This window comes from Schistocerca piceifrons, chromosome 3 (assembly GCF_021461385.2).
Source record: "Schistocerca piceifrons isolate TAMUIC-IGC-003096 chromosome 3, iqSchPice1.1, whole genome shotgun sequence".
Classification (NCBI taxonomy): Eukaryota; Metazoa; Arthropoda; class Insecta; order Orthoptera; family Acrididae; genus Schistocerca; species Schistocerca piceifrons.
Genome location: NC_060140.1, coordinates 726873908 through 726898701, shown reverse-complemented (window position 1 = coordinate 726898701; position 24794 = coordinate 726873908).

The following is a 24794-nucleotide window of genomic DNA, read 5'->3' as shown; positions in this document are numbered from 1 at the left end:
ATGTGGGGAGAGATATGGCGGAGTTTTGAAATTTGTAAGACTGGACGTCATGAACTGTTATATATATTATGACTATTAAGGTAAATATATTGTTTGTTCTCTCTCAAAATCTTTCATTTGCCAACTATGCCTATCAGTAGTTAGTGCCTTCAGTAGTTTGAATCTTTTATTTAGCTGGCAGTAGTGGCGCTCGCTGTAGTGCAGTAGGGCTTTAATTAGGGGTTTCATATTTGGGGTGTTACACTGTACGAACTAGGAAGTGAATGATACTCAGTGTCCAACATCGGTGTTTTGCAGTTTATTGACTAAAATGTTGCTATTTTGGTAGGTAGTCAAACTCTCGGTTTAGTATGTGGGGATCAGTGAGCTGGTGGTAGGTTTTGACAACAAATAGGTGGACTTGGCAAGGTCTTTTATGAGACAGTAAATTACCTTTATTCAATTGTAAACTTGTTGTATTATCCAGTTTTGTTTATGGGCGAGACACTATAAACGTATTGGATACAGTAGCGACTGTTTGCTATGCTACTTTTCCAATCAAGCACACAGATCTGAGTCTTTCGAAAGGTGTTGGTTTGATAAAGTTCACGATTAGCGATAGAGATGAAGAAATTATTTTAACTGTTGTGTTCTGCGCACTCGTCTAATATAGAGTGCCAAGGAAGCGTGGTTTCTCAAATCGCTAGGCAACAATTCAAGCAAATAGCGTAAACAGATTTTTATTATGTAAGATAATTACCAGTAATTAGCTTTGTGAATTTACAGTGGGATGTTGCAAGCAAAGGGCGACATGAAACATAAGCAATCTCTTCAGTATGGTACAACTCCAATAAAAGACGGCTAAAACAATTCGTAAGTCACTGCTGTAGTGTTCGTAGATCGGCTAGACTTGAACTCGGGCCAAGGACAAGTGACGCGGCTCATATATTCTCTTCGCCTAGATGCCGCTTCTGTCTCGGTGTCGTCCTAGAGAGGCGTCAGTCAGCGTACCATTGGCTGACGTCGTCTCACAGCCCTCTCTGCTGTAAAATTCCTGGCTATCGCGCCGGCGTTTGACTCAAATGGCTCAAATGGCTCGGAGCACTATGGGACTCAACATCTTAGGCCATAAGTCCGCTAGAACTTAGAACTACTTAAACCTAACTAACCTAAGGACATCACACACACCCATGCCCGAGGCAGGATTCGAACCTGCGACCGTAGCAGCCCGCGGTTCCGGACTGCAGCGCCAGAACCGCATGGCCACCGCGGCCGGCGGGCGTTTGACGTTACGCCGGAAAATTAACCCTGTATCCAGGCTCGTAAGGAGTTTTCCGATCCTCAGTTAACGTCACGGCATATGTGTAGTGCAGTATAGAAATAATTCCAGTCTGCCAATACACGAGGTTTTCAGAGCAGTACATAGCGTACTTTCTCTCCCGCACCCACGGCGCCTGCAGTGCGTTGATTTTCGACACGACCGAGAGTAGGCCAGCGCCAGATGCTACACAAGCTCCGAGACGACAGACGAGAACGGATGTTTCACATCAAACCTGGCGAGTCCCTTTTACAATACTTGCTAACTGCTGTGTCTATTGCATGTCATAAAACTTGTCGTCCTTTGATGCAGCTCCGAGAGACCATAGGTTATAGTAAGAGCGTCACATCTACACTGATGGGAAAAAAATCGCAACACCAAAAAGTAGTTAACTTACAGTCATGAAATTTTGGTAGTACAATTGTCTACGTAACCTATATAGGTGATTAACTTTGCAAGGTCGCAGGTTAATGTATGCGAGAGCTAAACCATTGCAAACGTGAAATGCTGGTACATTAATAACCTGTGTAATCGCGAGAATGCTGAATTCGAGCATGCATCGTACTGTACATGTGTCGAAGGTCAGTCTGTGGCTGAGTTGCCTGTCGCATTTGGTCGGTCAATACAGCGACGCTTAATGCTGGCCGTGGATGACGGTGGTATTGTCGTCAGATTATGTCCATATGTAAGAACCTTCAACATCGCAGCGCGTCAGCAATCGTTGGTTAATATATCGCGGGTCATGGCCCATCGAATATAGGCCGGTGTGAGGTGGAGGTTACACCATTAAGTAGTGGTTTAGACTTTGTACATATGTACTGTTTGTGTTTTCCTTTTTTTTCGTTTATAAATGTATAGCTATGGTGTTCTTTTAATCATTGACCAAGGTCTTCTTAGGCACTTGTGGGTGTTATTGTTCTGAAGAAGGTGTAGTTATCTACGCCGAAACCTAGGTTAACACTAGGTTAATCGAGGCGGGTTTCTAGTTTTTTTTAATATGTCCATATGTCCTCGATTGGAGACAGATCTGGTGATAGAGCAGGCCAAAGCAACCTGTCGACACTCTAAAGAGCATGTTGAGTTACAACCGTGGTATGTGGAACAGCGTTATCCTGTTGAAAAATACCTCCTGGAATGCTGTTCATGAATGGATTCACAACAGTTCGAATCACCAAATTGACGTAAACGTTGACAGAGGGCTCGGCTGTCATACCAAATCGCATCCCAGATTATAACTCCTGGTGTAGGTCCGCAACTCGTGATCTCGCGGTAGCGTTCTCGCTTCCCGAGCACGGGGTCTCGGGTTCGATTCCCAGCGGGATCAGGGATTTTCACCTGCCTCGAGATGACTGGGTGTTGTTTTAACGTCCTCATCATCATCATTCATCCGATTACGGTCGGAGGAAGGCAATGGTAAACCACCTCTGCTAGAAACTTGCCTAGTACGGCGGTGCGGGTCTCCCACATCGTCCCCTACGCTCTGTCAAGGAGTATGGGACCTCATCATCATCATCGTAGATCCAGTGTCTAGCTCGCAGTGTGGTTGGTTGCAGGTCTTCAACTTCTTCTAACCAACACACCGCTGTCAGTAGCATCGAGGGAGAACCAAGTTTCACCAGAAAACACCGCAGACCTCCACCTTGCCCTCTAGTGAGCTCACGGTTGGCAGCACTGAAGTCGCAAGTGGCGATGGTTTGATGTCAGTGAAAATACACGCTACAGGGCATCTGGCTCGGAGCTGTCCCTGAGTTAATCGATTTGTGACAATTCGTTGTGTTATTGTGGTGCCAGCTGGTGCTCAGATTGCCGCTGCTGATGGAGTACTATGCCCCAGAGCCATACGCTGCCACGTAGCCTTCCTGGGACTGGACTTCTTGCGACTGTGCTCTCTACTGATCACCCGTGTGAGCATTTATGTACAGTGGATACATTCCTGCTTAGTCTTTCTGCAGAAGAAATGTCTAGATTCTCGCAGCCCTATTACACGACTTCGTCCAAACTCAGTGAAGTCATGATGATTGCGTCTTGGTCGCCTTAATGGCATTTTTCACTGACATCAACTGACTATTTTCAGTCTCAAAAGTAACTAACGCTCACGACTGTTACAACGTGGATTCAGAGCAAATCTGATTTTCATCCTCATGCTGTCACTACTAGTGCCACTCCTATTCGACTGGATCGAAATTTGAGTTGACATCATCTTCCAGATTTAGAAATACGCCAATTCATTTCGTTTATGTCGCACAGCTCTTCTTGTTGTTGTGATTTTTTTCCGCCAATGAAGATACGATGATCTGGCGTGGAGCCAAGGAACAAATGACACAGGCTATGATCTCGCTGAATTACATCAGCTGAAAGACAGTACAGTAAAAAATTAATTTCAGCTTTATTTAATTTTTTCCTGAGACGCTTTATTCAGCTACACAAAGAGGGAACTTTTGCCATCGAAATGATTTTTCTCCGACTACGTATTTCTTTTACCACCAATGAGGCAAATAGTAACGTCGATAAAAATAAAGCTAACAACTGACGCGATGTAATTTTAATTTTTATCTGACTTCATTTCTCATCTCTATATTTTCCTGGAGAGATATCTGCGAGAAGATTACAGCAAATGAACTTTAGAAGCGTAAATTCTGATCACTTTTCTCTACAACAACCGCCGCAACATATAGAGCGGGATTCATTTTTTTTAAAGAAAGCAATATTGTTAAATGATATCTTATAATTTTCTTTGAGACACGATGATGACATTCACATAGCATTTTATCTTCAGTGCACATAAACAGACCAACAAAACATTATTTTACGCTAAACACCTCCTTCTTAAGATAATTCTCAATAATTGTTCCGTTTCACTTGCACATTTTTAATCGGTGCTCTAATATGCGTTCCTGAGTAGACGAGACGGGTTGCCGACGCAACTCTCTACATCTGAAGATGACCCAGAGGTATCTAAACATTTAATCTAATTAAAAATGTGCAATGAGAGGGAATTCTAAATTAGAATGGTCTCTAATATCAATACAGGTGCTGAATCGCTCAAGACGATTGTGTCGGCTATGGTAATCGCCTTCTTCCTTCATCATTAACTGTTGACTAAGAAGCCCTACGTACATTATTTTATTAAAAAGGTCATATCTTTTTAATGGCAGATTGCTCACAAAACATACTACTCTTTTTTGCGCAGTTTATTGTCTTTAACGCCATCGTAATTATTTCGCTGGTTTACGTTACTGTAAAGATTCTGTCATCCATTAGCCAATGACTGTACTCAGTCCTTCAAGTTTTCTGTTGTAGTTACAATCTTTATGAACAGTAGGCGCCACCAGAGTATCTGTGAACGTTTAGCCGGTGCAAACCGCACAAATAATGAAAGATAAAAAGAATACTTGTACATCAAAATCTGGTCTTGTGGGCGAGGGGACCAGATAATACGAAGAACAAGACATTGCGAAGTTTTGCCAGCGCGTGAACAGTCTCCTAGTGAAGAGAGTCATTTATAATACTGATTTTTCTCGGTCTTCATATGGTTTAACTATAAGCTTAGCCATTAATCTCGCCAATTTTCTCTTGGTTATTTGATTAAAAATATGCAATGCTTTTATGAGAGCGTCTTCAGAGAGATTTTATATTACAGTGTTTTCATTCTTTGTCTAGATAGACATTCGTAGAGTTTTTAGTTTGTTATTAGATGTTCATAAATAGGCGGTTTTAACGACACTACACCTCTGTCCTCGCCACGTATAACGTGGTCTGTGCGTCTCTATGCTTTTCTTAAACTATGACGTATTTTTCCCGCCCTTTATTACGAATGGCTGGTCTCGTCCGCAAAACTGCGTGACCTTTCTACAACACTGAATGGCTTTCGTGGCCTCTAGCTACGCACTCATAAACAATATTATTTTTAGTGTTTGGGAACCCTGTCGACAAAAACTGAATGCTCTTACAGTTGTTAACCGGCTCGAATATTTTGTAAGATGTCGTACATTTTTCGAAGCGTTTTGCGAAAACATAGGGGGGTGGGGCAGCGGGGGGGCGGGGGGGGGGGTTGAAATCTATCGAAAAACAAAATTTAACACTTCACTTCAGTGTTTACCTTTATCATTTTGGTAAGTAATGTTTCTCACTAAAAGACAGTATCGGTATTTAGTTGTATCATCTCATCTTGGAACTTCCTTCTAAAAATAAATAATTCTGTCTTGGTTGTCAGTCCTGATTTTTAAATTCATCAAACTTGAAAGAGTTAATGAATTCGTCTTTGAATAAATAAATTTTAGCTTTCAGTTTCAGAATGAAACACAGAAGATCTTCAACAGCTTATTTTTTCAACAATCAGTTTCAGAAAGTTTTGATTAAATATGAAGTCAGTTATTCTTTTCAGATTGCGTTAGTATTAGTGTTGTGAAACTAAGTAAAATAATTCAGTCAAGTGTTTTTACAATGCGACCCATCAAAGCTGCGTCTCTACACTTTTTTACATAAATAAGAAACACAACATAGCATTACATGCAGTTACTTTATTATTTAACGAGTAATAATTTTAAGGCTGGATTTAAGCATAGTAAATATAAGACGAAATAAGAAGGTATCGCCTTTGAAAATTAACTATTACTATGTTAATCCAAATGGACTCTCACCACAGCTTCTGTTCACAGTAGATCTACGTTAACAGTTACGAAACAAATAGCCCGGAAGTCTTAGGTAATGTCAATACCAGCTGTGAAAGCTTACAGTGTATGATCATACGAAATAAACTGTTAGTCGCTTGCCTTGACAGAAGCAACGCGGTTAAGAATATAATGGAAAAGTGCTTCTACATTATCTTCGCGTCTCGTATTACGACTATTTCTACCAGGGCCTGCCACGGCGTAACAGGCTTCACATGGGCATAATGTGCGGACCGTTTGCGAGCCAAGGCCCAGCCTGTCTCGTCTTCACTCGTTTCATCCGGAGCGTACCCGAGACATTTCATTTAGTATTGCGGTGTGGCATTTTTCGGCCGGTACAACTCTCCTCAGTTTGGCAGAATCGTTGTGTCAGCACTGTTTACCCTTCGCTGTTTGTTCGTGGTGTGAAGAACGTTCACTGCTTGGCTGCACAAAAGAGATCCATCTTCCATCACAGACTTTTAAAAATGAATGGCAATGAAAAGAGTTGGATGAGACTTTTCATCAGAAAGGCCTATTTACTGTCGTATAAGCGACGGGCACTGCAAATTTTCTGAGGGAACAATATTAGCACACATACAGAGGGAATTTAAGGATGTAGTTGACAATGAAAAAGTAAAACGATCGTCAGATGGAATTCATAGTTCTGTACATCAAGAAGCACTTTGTGTTAAATTTGCAGGCATGGAAAACGATAGTATGCATAGTAAAAATTCTTAAATCGAACGCATTATCTCACTGTCAATTGCAACAGCTTTCGTTGGATTTCAGTGAAGAGTATTAAGACTTCAGGTACCACTGCGAAGTGCGTTCGTTAGGTCATGGGACATGCCTGTAACGAGTTTTTGATTTAAAAATCGCTGTTGTTGAATTAAAGAAAAAAAAAAGGAGTTGCAGGAACGAAAATTAGGGCATCTGGAATGGATTGCAGGTCTGGCATTTTAAGTAGATTTCACTGCACACTGCGTACAGTAAGATATCGCGAGGTGAGGAACTACTTCTTTCTCATTTGATGGGGATGCATGTAAGAAAAAAATAGTGTTGTAGAAGAGACTCATTATACTTAACACAGTCCAGTTCCCTGAGCCAAAGGCCGCTAAAGAAAAGACGAGGTTTGAATAGTTAATTGGGGCCTTGAAAGAATTGCAGAGATATTGTCATAAAAGTCTTAATGAGGTTGGAAAAGTGCAACAATATTTCGATCGATGTATTTGTGTGAGTGAGCCATGGCGGCCTTCTCGCAATGTATCTACATCACTATTCTTAAGATCTTTGACTACAATGTCGGCGTTGGAGCGCAGCGCTCTCGGGAGTGACGGCTCTGAGCGTTGTGGGCGCTTTGGTGGGCAGTGTGAGCTGAGGAACGAAGCTGTGACGAGTTTCCCTGGGGGCCCTTTCACCGTGGTGTTAGCTGTTGGTGGGCGACGAATATTGGGGTCATGTTACCCCACGCAAGTTATTGAGTACCGACATGGCTTGTGCTGTGATTTATCAAAAGGGCGCCGAGCTGTCAGGGCAGTGTTCACCATCATTTTGGCCTGTCTTCCTTCTGTTTGCTGGGTGCGGACGCCCGTGTTTCCATGATATCCGAAGGGCAATATGATTGCAAGATCTGGTAGACACTTTAGATTGAGTCATTGGCTGATATTTCATTATAATTTGTTTTGTATGTTAACCTTATATATCATTGGCACTTGTGAGTCTTTAGCCAGTGTATCTGTAGCCAGTGTAAAGCGCCGTGTTCCAGAAGAAAGCGTATTTTGAAGGTTGGCGGTACCCATTAGTATATGCGTTACCCGTTCTTGCCCGCCTCTACTTAATTCGTCTGATTTTTAAAGTAAATAACTGGTCATACATAATTTTCAGTGGGAGGAGCAGTGAAATGTCTGGTTATACCAGTTACGATGGATGATTAATTGGACATGTTAGAATGTCCGCTGTTTTGCTATTTTATAGGCCTATTTGTGATTTGCTTTTGGTTTAGTGGTTTCTTTGAAGTTAATGGTTAAGCTCTATGCTGTCTAAGAAATTATGTAGTGCATCCGTTGTATTTAAGTGGCTCAGATAAATTTTAGTGTTTATCAGGGTCGCATTTGTTCTCTCCGAACCGCTATACATTAATGTGTATAGTGCTGAGCTTTGACTGTTATGCGAGTATCCTTGTGGCTGTTTTAATGGTTTGCTACAAAGGAAAATTTTTTGATATTACTATCTTATTGATGTAATTTTTTTTACAATAGCCGGTTTTTTAAGTACAATACTGGCCATTAAATTTGCTACACCAGTAAGAAATGCAGATGATAAAAGAGTATTCATTGGACAATTGTATTATACTAGAATTGACATGTGATTACAATTACACGCAATTTGGGTGCATAGATCCTGAGAAATCAGTACCCAGAACAACCACCTCTGGCCGTAATAACGGCCTTGGTACGCCTGGGCATTGCGTCAAAAAGAGCTTGGACGGCGTGTACAGGTTCAGCTGCCCATGCAGCTTCAACACGATACCACAGTTCATCAAGAGTGGTGACTGGCGTATTGTGACGAGCCAGTTGCTCGGCCACCATTGACCAGACGCATTCAGTTGGTGAGAGATCTGGAGAATGTGTTAGCCAGGGAAGCAGTCGAACAATTTCTGTATCCAGAAAGGCCCGTACAGGACGTGCAATATGCGCTCGTGCATTATCCTGCTGAAATGTAGGGTTTCGCAGGGATCGAATGAAGGGTAGAGCCACGGGTCGTAACACATCTGAAATGAAACGTCCACTGTTCAAAGTGCCGTCAATGCGAACAAGAGGTGACCGACACATGTAACCAATGACACCCCATACCATCACGACGGGTGATACACCAGTATGGCGAAGACGAATACACGCTTCCAATGTGCGTTCACCGCGATGTCGCCAAACACGGATGCGACCATCATGATGATGGAAACAGATCCTGGATTCATCCGAAAATGACGTTTTGCCATTCGTGCACTTCGTGCACCTCGGTTCGTCGTTGAGTACACCATCGCAGGCGCTCCTGTCTGTGATGCAGCGTCAAGGGTAACCGCAGCCATGGTCTCCGAGCTGATACTCCATGCTGCTGCAAACGTCGTCGAACTGTTCGTGCAGATGGTTGTTGTCTTGCAAACGTCCCCATCTGTTGGTTCAGGCATCGAGACGTGGCTGCACAATCCGTTACAGCCATGCGGATAAGATGCCTGTCATCTCGACTGCTAGTGATACGAGGCCGTCGGGATCCAGCACGGCGTTCCGTATTACCCTCCTGAACCCACCGATTCCATATTCTGCTAACAGTCATTGGATCTCGACCAACGTGAGCAGCAATGTCGCGATACGATAAATCGCAATCGATATAGGCTACAATCCGACCTTTATCTAAGTCGGAAACGTGATGATACGCATTTCTTCTCCTTACACAAGGCATCACAACAACGTTTCACCAGGCAACGCCGGTCAACTGCTGTTTGTGTATGAGAAATAGGTTGGAAACTTCCCTCATGTCAGTACGTTGTAGGTGTCGCCACCGGTGCCAACCTTGTGTGAATGCTCTGAAAAGGTAATCGTTTGCATATCACTGCATCTTCTTCCTGTCTGTTAAATTTCGCTTCTGTAGCACGTCATCTTCGTGGTGTAGTAATTTTAATGGCCAGTAGTGTATTTTCGTTAACTTATTAGAAAGCAGGTAAGTTGTCGTGGTTTTTGGGAAGAGCTCAAATTAGCTACTTCTGTTCTAAGAGTTATCCATTTGCACAACCTGTCGTCTTGCTAAGCCGACTGTTCAGGTTATTTGGACTCCACACACTCGGCAGCTCTCGTCGTTGTCTCCACCAACGGCGGCCGTCCTACTTAACGTTCCTGTTCAAGTTAAGTTTATGCTTGGAATTTTTCCGAATTTGTATCCATTAGCTTGTGGTCTTCTCCTTAACCAAATTTTGACGGACGTTGGGATCCCAAAGTTTACCTTAACCTGTTGCAATTTAATTATTTTTGTTTTATAAGAAAATGTCTTAAATCATTAATTGATGTGTGTTGTTGGATTTAAAATTATCCTTCCAAGATATTGGGGCTAAACTGTTTATCACTGTTTTATGTATGATTTTAGGTGCTTTTTTTAAGCAGTCAAGTTTAAAGTATGTTTTGTTCTCGCCACTTGGTAACTAAGTCCATTCTGAACTGTTCTGGTACTGTTGTTTAGGTCTACCTCTGCCTTTATTACGGCCCTTACTATATTCTGTGTTTCATAAAGCGCGCGTTTTACATTAAAGACTGTTAAGTCATCTTGAGGTAAAGCTACCATTAAATTTTCTGTAAATTATTTGAGTTGGCATTGAATATTAAATGAGAGTCCTATTGCTTGGCCTTTTAAATAATTAAAAAGTAAATATAATCTTAGTTTCTCGTTGTATGTTTGAAACAGTGAAATAAATTACTGCTCTACCTGTTATGTCAGATGGCCGTTTGTTACGACTTCTGCAGTACTTGTTATGGCCGTTTGCTACTTGTTACAACTTCTGCAGTATTCTTTAGCAGCAGACACAGTGGCTGCGCCAAAGACTGAGACGGCGTGGAGTTTTACGATTATTTATTGAGCTTTCTTTACAATTTCTCCCTCGTCGTCGTCCTTAGCTCGTGGTCCTGCGGTAGCGTTCTCGCTTCCCGCGCCCGTGTTTCCGGGTTCGATTCCCGGCGGGGTCAGGGATTTTCTCTACCTCGTGATGACTGGGTGTTGTGTGATGTCCTTAGGTTAGTTAGGTTTAAGTAGTTCTAAGTTCTAGGGGACTGATGACCATAGATGTTAAGTCCCATTCCCATAGTGCTCAGAGCCATTTGAACCATCCCTCGTCATCGCTGCCCAGTCCTGCGGATCCTTCCTCCTGGCTGCTGCTGTATGGATTCTCCGACAATGCGCGCAACGCGCGCCACCAGTGTTCCGCTGAAGTCAGGATACCCTGTGGTTGAGATGAACTCGTCGCCGCTCGGCAGCCCAGTATGGCACCCCCACGGAGCCGCGTCGCCGTGAGGTCAGCTGCCACCGCCTGGTGCACCGGCGGCTGGGAATCCGTCAGTCGCGATGTCTGCGAGGTCCCGTCATGGATGGACCACGCGGTGTGGCTCCGGGCGTGAGTCCCCCGCGGCGCCTGTGACCAAGACCGCGCTGCGGCCGGTCCTGCTGGAAGTTCTCGCTGTAGTTAGTCAGCCATGGTGCCGACCAAACTCGGGCCAACCCCCAGAGCGGAAGATGACATCTGGCTGCGAACGGATGACTCCTGCGAGCTGGAACAGACTTCCGGAATCGTCACCTACGAAGATTGAACATTCGGACACGGACCACGTCCGTCCTCAGATCCGAACTGCTTCATAATGGCTTCTGTCCGTTGCTGCCTGCGCTCCACTATTTATATCCAGCAAGAGGACGTTTCTTACCCTCGGTGGCAGCTTCTTGTTATTACTCCACCAGTATATTGCAGCATAACTTAGCGTGCTGGCCTGACTTCCCTTACTCAGCACTCTCCAGGCTTCGCTCGGCGCTCGGTCTTCGTGCGCCCTTGCGTCAGCCGCTTGGTAGACTGCAACTGTCAGCAAGGCTATCTGTGCCGCGCATACCTCGCAATGCCGCGATCGCAGGCTGCCGCTGTTTTGCCATTCTCTACTGCGTGAAGCAATGCTTACTACATGTGGCCGCAACATAACAGTGAATGAAATGTGCAAAATCCACGACTGGCCGAGGTAGCAAAGCGGTTCTAGGCGCTTCAGTCCGGAACTGCGCGACTGCTACAGTCGTATGTTCGAATCCTGCCTCGGGCATGATGAATGTGTGTGATGTCCTTAGGTTAGTTAGGTTTAAGTAGTTCTAAGTTCTAGGGGACTGATGACCTCAGATGTTAAGTCCCATAGTGCTCAGAGCCTTTTTTATCCACACTGGTCCAGCGCTTTCCGGTTTTCCTTTCTTGGCTGAAATAAGAGGCTATAATTATCACCACTTCTGTGAGAGACTTTTTTTCGATTACGGTACGAAGTCACGAATTCGTGGCAACCTGAGTGCGAAAAAGTGTGAATTTCTATGCATCTGTCCATATGCCGACAGTCTAATTATGTTACATCTTGAGCGCACTAATAATACTTAAATAAGACTGACAAGTTGTTTATTCGTGATCTATGTTGCTACGAAATATGAAACATAAGTCGTATGCAATGTGATTGCACTGCCCTTTAAATGTGGCTTGTTCGTAGTCTCTTCTTCCCCCTCCTCGCGCTCAGACAGCTTGCCGTGGCGGTTGCGGAAATGCGCAGCGAGGCTGCGCGCTATGGTACTCGTGCGAGCGCATGCCATCATGATTTGAATTCGTGTCCATCCCTGATTTAGACAGACTAAACATGCCGTACCGTCTAAGTTTTGGATCCGTTCGCGAAGTTCAGACAGTGCAGTTCTTGAAACACCATCATTTTGCCTGAAAATATCTTGCATCCACTACTACAGTTTGCAAGAGAAAATATATTACTTCAAATGTTTATTTATTGTCTTCTCCATAAAAAGCACCGCAGTTAGCACAGAACATTAAATTCTTGAGGAGGGCACTGATACATTACTTCACGCAGTTGCTCTTAACTGGCGACTGCTGTACTCCTCGTTCCAGGAACGGAAACTATCAGACCACCACTTGCTAACCCAATAACGATCTTGTCCTCTGGGTCATTTTGTCGCCCATTTCTTCCATAGAAAAGACGTCCCAGAAACGGGAAGTACCAGGGAAAATACTTATCAGTCCATAGGTTTAAGCATTTGAGATGATGTGTTATAGACGAATGTTGAAAATTAGGTGGACTGATAAGGTAAGGAATGAGGAGGTTCTACGCAGAAAGGAACATGTGGAAAACACTGATAAGGAGAAGGGACAGGATGATAGGACATCTGCTAAGACATGAGGGAATGACTTCCATGGTACTAGAGGGAGCTGTAGACGGCAAAAACTGTAGAGGAAGACAGAGATTGGAATACGTGAAGCAAATAATTGAGGACGTAGGTTGCAAGTGCTACTCTGAGATGAAGAGGTTAGCAGAGGAAAGCAATTCGTGGCGGACCGCATCAAACCAGTCAGTAGACTGATGAAAAAAAAAAAAAAAAAACAAAAAAACAAAAAAAAACAGGTTTAAAGTCTTCCTAATTTCATTAGCTAAATACAGCTTTTCTCAATATAAGAGATTATTGCAGCCTAAGTAACAGACCACAATTCAGAACTATGACTTTTTTTTAAATACGTAAGTGTATAATAATATAGTGTTCACATGCTAATAAAAATATAGTTTTGTAATCACTTTATAACTGTCTCTGTTCGTATCGACACTGAAGTAATAAATTAAATCGTATATTAACAACACACAATGGAAAAAGAAATTTAGCACTGTCCTATTAAAAGTATCACAAGCATGTGAGCGTAGACACGGGGAACGCTATGGTTGGATGGCTGCAGAAACAAGTGTTAGTATTCTCTCTAACTTCAACCTATCCATTTCCCTTTTTAAATTTTCTAACCTACCTGCCCGATTAAGGAATCTGACATTCCACGCTCCGATCCGTAGAACGCCAGTTTTCTTTCGCCTGATAACGACATCCTCTTGAGTAGTCCCCGCCCGGAGATCCGAATGGGGGACTATTTTACCTCCGGAATATTTTACCCAAGAGGACGCCATCATCATGTAATCATACAGTAAAGCTGCATGCCCTCGGGAAAAATTACGGCTGTAGTTTCCCCTTGCTTTCAGCCGTTCGCAGTACCAGCACAGCAAGGCCGTTTTGGTTATTGTTACAAGGCCAGATCAGTCAATCATCCAGACTGTTGCCCTTGCAACTACTGAAAAGGCTGCTGCCCCTCTTCAGGAACCACACGTTTGTCTGGCCTCTCAACAGATACCCCTCCGTTGTGGTTGCACCTACGGTACGGCTATCTGTATCGCTGAGGCACGCAAGCCTCCCCACCAACGGCAAGGTCCATGGTGCACCTGTACAATGGAATGAATGCCCGTTTAAATGCTTGCATTTAATATTTTGGCGATTACCCCGCTTATGAATCTACCAGCATTTTATATTCGCAGTTATCGGACTCTTATGTTAACGTGTGAATGTGCAATGTTAACTACGTGATATGTTATCTAGATAAATGCATTCCCGTGATTTAATTACTGTAATTTAACTATTTATTGGTGTTGTTATTGTTTTCCATCAACCTTTGTCTGATTTCCTTGTATCCTGTAATTTTGGACCAATAATTTACTGAAATCGTGGAAACATTTATCAATAACCCTACATACATGACGAATCTAAGCTGTTCAAAAAGGACCGCATATGAGAAAACGAAGGTTTTTCAAAAGAATAATACGGTATAAATTTCTGAGCAACTTAAACAGAGAAATTACATAGATGAATAGGCCACAAATTTTCTAAAACTGTTCGAAATGGCACATAAAGCAAGAACACCTTGTGAGATGAGCACAGGGAAACATCAGGCAGCAGCTGCTGAGCGTTTGGAGGCGATGTGGCATCTGTTAGACCGGTACGTGCACCACTGCTGATGCTCTCGCTGGTTGTAATGATGGACATGATGAAGATACGAGATCTTGTACCACCATTAACGGCTCCTCCCGTGGCCGTGACAGGCGGTAATTGCCTGTATGATGCAGCGGTTGCGGTCCAGCGGTGCGAGCCGATCCGCGGGTCCGTCCTCTCTGATGTAGACGCGCAGTCTCACTTGCTGCAATAATGATACCGGTAGGTAAGTATCTGCCTGTCCACTTTGCCTCGCCAACATCTCAAGCAGTGTTTGTTCGACCGCCGTACAGCTTAACAACATCTGTCGAAGTCAGGTAACGTTGCAGTGCAATATCACCGTGTCTGTAGTTTTCTTATATCGTTTTAGAAAACTAGGGTATCGGTTAATACCTAATTTTTGCATATGTTTATGTCAACTATTTGGACACACCGTTAAATTACGTCCTACCTTTTCCAAATTTAGGACTGCTTGCTGCCTCACAATATATCCTGTCAACTTATACCTCCCTTCTTAGCCAGACTTTGCCATAAATGTTTTTACCCCAGTTCAGTACCTCCCCATCGGTTAATCGATCTGCCCACCTAATCTTCAAAATTATTTAGTAGCATCACATTTCAAAAGCCTCAAAAAATAGTACGCCCTTTAAGAAGGTCTCCAGTTCACTCAACATTAATTACTGTTCCAACAGTGGATATGGAATACATGAATGATTACAGATACAGATCAAGTAAGAAAGCGGTTCTGAGTTATCAGGTATCGACCCATGCTGAAAAATCCACATTAGGAGGAGGAGGAGATTGTCTACAACGAGGTCATAAGAGACGCAGTACAAGCTGCGATAAGGGAAGGATGAAGGGATGCAAGCCGCCTCCGTGAAAAACACTATCACACTATAACACCACCGCCTCCGAATTTTACTTTTGGCGCTACACACGCTGGCAGATGACTTTAACCGGGCATTCGCCATACCCACACGCTGCCATCGGATGGCCACGTTGTGTACCTTGATTCGTCACCCCACACAACGTTTTTCCATTGTTCAATCGTCCAATGTTTACACTCCTTACACCAAGCGAGGCATCGTTTGGCATTTACCGGCGTGGTGTGTGGCTTATGAGCAGCCGCACGACTGTAAAATCCAAGTTGTCTCACCTTTCGCTTAACTGTCATAGTATCCTGATGCAGTTTGGAATTTCTCTGTGATGGTCAAGATAGATGTCTGTCTATTACACATTTCGACACACTTCAACTGTTAGTGGTCCCTGTCAGTCAACAGACGAGGTCGGCCTGTACGCTTTCGTGCTGTACGTGCCCCTTCACTTTTCCACTTCTTCATCACATTGGAAACAGTGCACCTAGAGATGTTTAGAGGAGTGGAAATGTTGCGCACAGACGTATGACAGAAGTGACACCCAATCACCTGACCACGCTCCAAGTCCGCGGAGCGCCCCATTATGCTCTCTTACGGGGCCTAATAACTACTGAGGTCGCTGATATGGAGTACCTGGAAGTAAGTGGCAGCACAATGCACGTGATATAAAAAACGTATGTTTTTGGGTGTGTCCGGGTACTTTTGATCAGGTAGTGTAATTATTCTCCGACTGAGTATGAGACAGTTAAATCTGATGGTATGTGGAGTGCTGCAATGGCACCCCAAGCAGTTCCTGTTATCTTCTGGAGTATAGTATTCGGAGCTTCGATTTTGTTTGCCACGTTCCATAATTGGCTTTGGATGTTAATGATGTGTCTGGTAACACCTAGCTATTTGGGGTGTTTAGGTTTTTAGATTGCTACTTTATTCCGTAGGTGGGACTCCATTGCCATTGCTTTTATATTGTTGACGTTCATCTTGAATACCTTTAAAGACAGTATTCGTACCATTCACTTTATCTTCAAAGTCCTTTGTTGTCTTTAATAGACATACTACGTCTTCGGCATGTCTTAACGCTTTTATTTCTTCTCGTGGAACTTCCATTCCAATTTTCTCCTTGTTTTTCTTTACCGAATGTTCAATGTGCGGATTGAGGGGGTGAAAATGTGTTTTGGTCGTGTGTGGTATAGGATGCTTTTGGAAAAAAGTTGCATTAAATTACACTGAGGAAGATAGATAGTGATAACTAATAGGAGCTTATAATTCATGTTCATGCTGTAATACCGAGGGTAGTAGATAATAGTTTTTATACACCGACTCCAGAATTGGAGACAATATGTCTCTTTATTTTACGTCCTGCCTAGCTATATTGGAACAATGAGGTTGCTTTGGTACTCTTTGCAAATGAGTAACAGATTGACGCTTGTCGTTACGAAAAATGTGGTGCACAGTCTTTACTGTCTGTGTATTCTGACTCTCATCAGATTTAGGAAGCCGGTATTTTATTTACCTAAAGATTTCGCATCTTGTATACTTTTCAAATTTTCAGTATAGTGTAGGATTTTCTATGATTATGCTGAGCACACAACGTGAATCATGTAGAATTAATATGATTTTTCTGTGTCAGTGTCTGTGTTTTCACTCTTAGGATTCAATAATAACTGCTGCCGGCCGAAGTGGCCGTGCGGTTAAAGGCGCTGCAGTCTGGAATCGCTAGACCGCCACGGTCGCAGGTTCGAATCCTGCCTCGGGCATGGATGTTTGTGATGTCCTTAGGTTAGTTAGGTTTAACTAGTTCTAAGTTCTAGGTGACTAATGACCTCAGCAGTTGAGTCCCATAGTGCTCAGAGCCATTTGAACCATTTTTAATAACTGCTAAATTAACAGGAAATTACAAATCTTGGGTTCTATTTCGTTCCTTCCATCAAGTTAATTTAAAGAGGTATGGATTTTCAAGACGATAATATTGAGTAAACATAAGGTTTAGCACTATTGCAGTGCATAAGAATAACAAGCCAAACGATTTTATGTCTTCAAATCACTAATTAGTTCGATGGTAATCCTTATTCATGCTGTACGAATTGTGAAGCTCGGCAAAGCTATGCTTTCTCCTAGCAGCTGTTTCACATTACGGAAGGTAAGTTTCCCTTCATGGCAACAGCTATTTCGTCGTTGCTTTATTATGTTCTTTGATAAAGTTATACCTTTAGGTCACAGTAACCGATAGTAGATCACTTCGGATGCCAACGGATTTCCTATTGCGTTAAGTCTGCGTGTTCTGTGATGAATCACCCCTGTGGGCAGTCAAGTCGCATGATATTCATGTTATTATTATTATTTCCGTTTGCTTTTACTCGCTTGTAAACTGTGCAGCTTTAATTAGGGCAACGTCAAGTTGAACTTTAATGACCACTGCTACTAGCGAATCTACAGCCAATTTTACCGACACTATACACTCTTTCATGTCATACGACCTTGATAACTACTGGCTGGTTTCAGCATAATTTGACTGATGTCGCACGAAATAACTGTTAACAATCCTTCCAAAATAACAGAATTTATTGAACAGGGACGTGTTCCCCAAAAATTAACGTATATGGCATTTCTCTCTGCCAAACAGTGGAGTAGAGGCTCCCATCTAATGCTTCCCCTCTTTGCATTTCTCAGCCAGGTACGTCACTACCTTTTCCGCTATCACCATTTGCTATGTTTTATTATTTTTCCCTTTCTTTCATTCTTCCTTCCACCACTACTTTCAAGTCCATTGCAGCTGGCGCTCATAATTTTAATCTACATGCCTGTGACATGTCTTTATTTTTGCACTTCTGACGAATGAATAGAAACTGTTTTTTGTTCTGATTAACAACACACAGAATAGTTGCTGTTACTATGATGTTGCAGAAGTCGACCCAGATGCAGAAAGCGCCACATGGCAATTTATACACATGTTGTCATGCAACCTGTTTTTATGATTTGCAGATGCCAGATGTCAGTATCATCAAAACTTTCAACGCTGCATGGAACCTGCACGTTTACATGCATCTTTCCATTAAATCAAAAAATTGTTCAAATGGCTCTGAGCACTATGGGACTTAACTTCTGAAGTCATCAGTCCCCTAGAACTTAGAACTACTTAAACCTAACTAACCTAAGGACATCACACATATCCATGCCCGAGGCAGGATTCGAACCTTCGACCGTAGCGGTCGCGCGGTTCCAGACTGTAGCGCCTAGAACCGCTCGGCCACTTCGGCCGGCTCTATTAAATCACATACCAGCGTTGGGTCCTATGGAGATGTCTTTTAATGATTACAGCCGCTAGTGAATCATATTCGTGGCGCTCTAATATCTTGAAACGAGTCACCTTTTTCGAAACTTCCTGCGACATTAAAAATCCAAAGTGACTTCAGTCAGTCCCTCTGCATCTTGTAACTGTTCCGCAGTCTATAAGCGGCTGCGGTGGCCGTGCGGTTCTAGGCGCTTCAGTCCGGAACCGCGGACTGCTCCGGTCGCAGGTTCAAATCCTGCCTCGGGCATGGATGTGCGTGATGTCCTTAGGTTAGTTAGGTTTCGGTAGTTCTAAGTTCTAGGGGACTGATGACCTCAGATGTTAAGTCCCATAGTGCTCAGAGCCATTTGAACCTCAGTCTATATGCCGCCCTCCCTGCTGCTTTGTCCATGTGATCGTCCCAATTCAAGTCGGAACTGAGCAGAAGTTGAAGAGAGCTGTATCTGTCACCTTCTACAATCTGTGTAGATACGGGGTGAGCTGATTAATGCGACAGGACCATCTTCGTGAAAAATAGGTACATGTCGTCGTAGTTCCGCCATCCATGAACAGTGTGTCAAGCCAACGCGAAACGAACATGTCTCCTGCAACAATATTACCAGTTACTGGAACTGGACGGAGGACGAGGATTTTGCTACTGACTGCGACGTGTTTCCAACTTACATACAATTACTGCTGTCTGAAGGAGATCTGCGTTCCTCATGGTGCATTCAAGTCTGTTTCCGAAACATTGTCTCCCTATCATCGTTATTTCGCACCATCCAACAGAGAAAACGCCACTAACATCACCTGTTAGAGAAGTCGAAAAGATTTTACCATGCCCCTGTCACCAATATGTATATAAATTTTGGAAACAAATACCGTCTGTGTGCTGGCATCGAGCTTATCTGGCGATCGTATTAAATAAACAGACACTGCTCAATTGGAGCAGCTGACCAGTAACCAAAGACAGCTGCACAAACCAGTGTGAAGTTTCATAGGTGAACCATATCTCACAGACTATCAGCCGCAGGAGAGGTTTCCTGTTTTGTTGTTTGTTTGTGTTGTGTATTAAACCAGGACACGTTTCTTTCTTTCTTTTGCGACCACCTTTATCCCGCAGTGTGCGCAGGGTAGGCAGGATTTGGCTTGGTTAATTGTAAGGGGTGGCCGGATGCCCTTCCTGCCGCCTCCCCATACCCCCCGGGACGGAATTAGTGTACCCCAGCTGTCTGCATCTAGTGTAAATCGTGAAATAGTGTGAATGTGTCTCAAATGTCTGCGAGTGGTGTAATTGAGGCGGGACGTGGGGACCAGCCCGATATTCACCTAGTAGGATGTCAGAAACCGCCTAAAAACCACATCCAGGCTGGCCGTCGTCGTTAATCCGCCTGGCGGATTCGATCTGGGGCCGGCGTGCCTACCTGAGTCCAGGAAGCAGTGCGTTAGCGCTCTCGGCTGCCCTGGCGGGTCTATGGTGTACACGTATGTGGAGACAGTATTTGCACAGCAATTGCTGACATAGTGTAACTGAGGCGGAATGAGGGGAACTAACACACGTCCACTGAGGTAGATGGAAAACTGCCTTAAAAACTATCCACAGGCTGGTCGCCACACCTGACCTCGACACTGATCAGCCAGGCGGATTCGTGCCGGGGACCGGCACGCCTTTCCACTTGGGGAGCAGCTAGCTGGGTGGGCTTATTGTAGCTTGATTCATTGATTTTTCTACTGTAAAATGTGCGTGACTACAGCTTTGTATCCCTCTATACATTTGTTCTGATTTTTCCACCTGTGCTTCGACACTAGTGTGTGCTTCGGGAAGTGAGGAACATAATGTCCCTGACTCCAGCAGGAAATATACATTAAGCCAACTCACTGTTCAAGAAAAGTGATGAACAGCAAAGCAGCTGTATTTTCTCTCTCTCTGGCAGTGCCTTCAGAGCAGCAGTTATGACTCAAAAAGTGGTGAGCGTCCTGTTTAGAGTTACAGAGATATCTATGTCGATTTGCAAATATCGTCGTTTTGGTGTGTAAAATCAGATATTGCTGCTGCTATCGGTTTCGGTATCTATTTCTCACAATACCATGTTAAGTGTCCCAGGGAGGTTTCACAAGTGTATTGAGATATTTTTCAGTTTTTTTAAGGTCGGTGTTCAAGTGCTGTGTTGGTGGCATTCATCAGAATAGTATGTGTAATTACGTCGCAAAGTGTTTAAATATTCTTGCATCATTTGCAAATCTCTCTGTCTCTTTGTATAGTGGTGTGCATCTTTAAGTTACGTGTGTGACAGTACTCCACACATTTCATAAACATCAGACGTACTATCTCCTGAGACAGTTTGTGTTCAATGACAAGGGGTATCCATACGCTAGGGGGGGGGGGGAGGGGGAGGAGGGAGGCTGCGGGTATTTGCAACATGCCAGGTAGCACTTAGTCCAGCCACCCCTGCGGCTACCACATGCGAGCACTATGAGCCAGGTACATGGCCTCTAACTGCAGATGCAGAGAAACTGGTGTGAACATCTTACCTGTTGCGTCTCGGAAGACTGATTGGACTTTTACTGAATGATGTACCGCTACACCACATGCATTTATCAGCATGAGTTGTGAAGTGTAACTTAGCCCCATCCTGCTCCATCTCCATTATTTGACAACGAAGCATATTCATCTTCTTCATGCATTCACCAAATATCATTGCTTTCCAAGCATCATGTAGGTGGCTACGGACACAGTCCTCAGCTGCATGATTGCAGCTTCTGTATCCATTAATCTCCTCCTCCTCCGATACAGACATCTCATCCACTGAGAACATAGTACATACAGTACAAAATTACATCCATACTCCGAGTCCAGCAGCTAGACATGACTAAGCTAATTCCTGCCATTTACTCCCAGACTGCCAGCTTGGATTACGTCATGAGGGGAAGAGGGGAGGGCCGAAGCGCCCTCTGGTGGCAGTGTTGTGAACACTAGACTACTTGCTCTTCACACTTCATTGTGAATACACTGGATGAATTTTCTAGCTATGACAACTCAAATTGCTTGAATAAACAATACATAAAAACTGAAGACATACATCTCTCCTATCTATCAGCACAGCACAGAGTGAGTCCTTTTCGTCCCAGTTTCCAGATGGGGGAGTGGAGGGGATGGGAGAGGAGGAGGGTTGGGGAAGGGGAGGTAAGGGGGCTGGACTTAGAATAGTGGAGGTTGCCCAGCTGATCTATTTTCCCGTCAAAACTGGAAATTCGCGCCTTGACATGACTGCGATGTTGCCACATCTATGGCCGCCGTTTTGGATCAACCATCTTCAATAAATATGGCAGCAATGGATAGTGGGGTGGCAGTTCTGTTGCCCCCACTACATATGACCACCTACCTAATAGTTGGTATGTTCACCTTTTGCACAGATAACGTTGATGACAAGTTGTGGTATAGAAGCAATCGTCGTGGAATTGAAGCCATGAGGCCTTGGTAGGTCGCTGGAGTGAGCTGGAACAATGTCACATAGTTCCCCTAAAATTGGGGGAGCAAGGCGAAGAGCTCTGACGCTACATTAGATCACATCTGTGATATGTTCGATGAGGTTCAGATCTAGCGAAATGGGGGGGCCCAGTAAACCAATTCTAATTCGCCACTGTGTTCTTCGAGCCATTCCATTCCTCTCCTGGTTATGTGACATTTTGCGTTATCTTCATGAAAACCATCACTGCCATTGGGAAACATGATCGTCATGAAGGGTGTGTGTATGATTCTCCTTGGCCGTCATCGTGCCTTGTATGAGCTCCACTGTACCCGCTGATGCCCGTGTGATTTTTTTCCTGGGGTGTATTGGAGCTGCATCAGCTTGTCTCCATCCTGCAATGCAGGTGTCCAGGAGTTGTTCTCCTGGGAAAAGACGGATTCGCGCCCTCCCATCGACATGATGAAGGTATTGAATCAGACTATGCATCGCTCTGCCACTCTGCCAATGTCCAATGACGATGGTCGCGTGCTCATTTCAGTCATAGTTGCTGAGGTCGTGGTGGTCCACGCACTGGTCGTCGTCTGCGAAGTCCTATCATTGGGAGTGTTCGGTGCAATGTGTGTTCAGAGACATTTCTAGCCTTCCCAACATTAATGTCTGATGTTAGTCCCACCACACAGTTTTTCATGTCTACCCAGCGTACGACGTCCGACATCTGTAATAAGCGGTGGCCCCACTATGTTTGGATATGTTTCCGTCTTGGTTTCAGCACTTGTTGAAGACACTCATCACAGCACTCCAACACCCGATAAATCGTGCAGTTTCCTAAACGCCCCTGATGAGACTCGGGGCCATCCCTATCTGCCCTCGATCAAACTCAGGTAGGTGCCAGCCTTCCCCATTCTACACGCTCACAGTACGCTCACTGATAACACATGCACCGCGCGTGTGTCTGAGTTGCACTTACTCCTCGCCAGGCGACGCTGCTGTCGCTGTTATCATTCGTAATTTTTTTCCTAAGTAGCGAAATAAATTTAATTATATTATTGTTTTGCTTTTCATCTTAATGTTTTATCTTACTAGTCTCGTCGATTTATCCGTCATCATTACTTTTCGCTATTTACGTTTATTATGAGTTTGTGTTGTCGAGGACGTCCGTCAAAATTTTTAACGTAAAACTCATGTCCCTTAACAAAATCGGCTAAGAGTATTATATAATGTGAAGATAGAGAACAGTGTATTTTTTTGCCATTAATTTTGGTCCATTTCTTCTCACTGCTCCTTTGTTGATTTTTCTAGAAGCAAATAAAATAAACATGGATAGTTACAGGACAGCCTTGTCACGTTCATCTTCTTATCCTCACCTTTTTCTTAGTCCTGTGGATACGTGTTTCTGTAGTTTGGTTTTTGTATAAATTGAGAATCAGGCTTTTATCTCTCCAGTGTATTTCAGTTTTATTCATTTTTCCAACAGTGACTTCCAGTTCACTCCATCAAAAGCGTTATCTAGGTAAATCAGTGTTTTTTTCTGTTCATCTTGATTATTCGTTCTACGATCACTAGGTATTTCTTTATAGCTTTCGTAGTTCCTTTCCTATTTCGAAACTGGTCTTCCACTAAATATTGGTGTATATTAGCTTCCAGTCTTTTCTTAATACGTAATAATACTGCGCATAATTTTTTAACAATGCCTTAGTAACTCCATGGTTCTCTGTCACTGGTGTTTTTTTTTTCCTCTGTTATGGTAGTTGCTCTACTTTTTATTAATTGCATTGACTGTGTTCCATCCTCATAGGAGACATAAATTTCTACCGCAATTTCATCTTATTTCGGACTTCCTTTAATTTTCCACTGTTTACGTCAATTTACGTGACATCCTGCTGACTGGTCAACTTCCATCTGATTTTAAAAAGGTGAAGATAATATCTGTTCTGAAACCTGGCAAACCCAGCAACAGGGTAGAAAACTATCGCCCCATTTCCCTACTCAGCTGCTGCTACAAGCTTTTTGAAAGGCTAATATATAACAGAATAAGTAGCGCTATCTTAGAGAACGTTCCAGTTGATCAGGCAGGCTTCAGACCAAGTATTGTCTCTCACATCCTTCATAGAGTCAGGATACCAAATGAAGCAGAAGCAGAAAACATCTGTGGCATTTGTTGATCTAACTGCCGCCTTCGACACTGTGTGGAGGGAAGGCCTTATCTACAAATTTCTCCGCATCATACCCTGCAGAACAATGGCTCGACTGATTAACAGCATGCTAAGTGATCGGAAGTTCCAGGTAATCACTGGAAGCAACATAAGTAAGGAGAGGAAGCTGAACAACGGATTGCCTCAAGGATCAGTTCTCTCACCCTTACTGTTCAACCTATACCTATCTGATCTACCAGACATTTCGTCCAGAAAATACTGCTATGCCGATGACCTGGCTCTAGCCGTCAAACACCAGGAAATGAAGACAACAGAAGAGATTTTAGCCAATGACCTGTCTGCATTAGACAATTACTTCAAAATCTGGAGAATCCAACCCAGTGTGAGTAAAACAGAAGTGTGTTGCTTCCATCTAAATAACCAGTTGTCGAACGTAAAACTGGAGGTAAGTTTCAGAGGCAAAATTCTTCGTCACAACTGGAACCCAAAATATCTTGGTGTCATC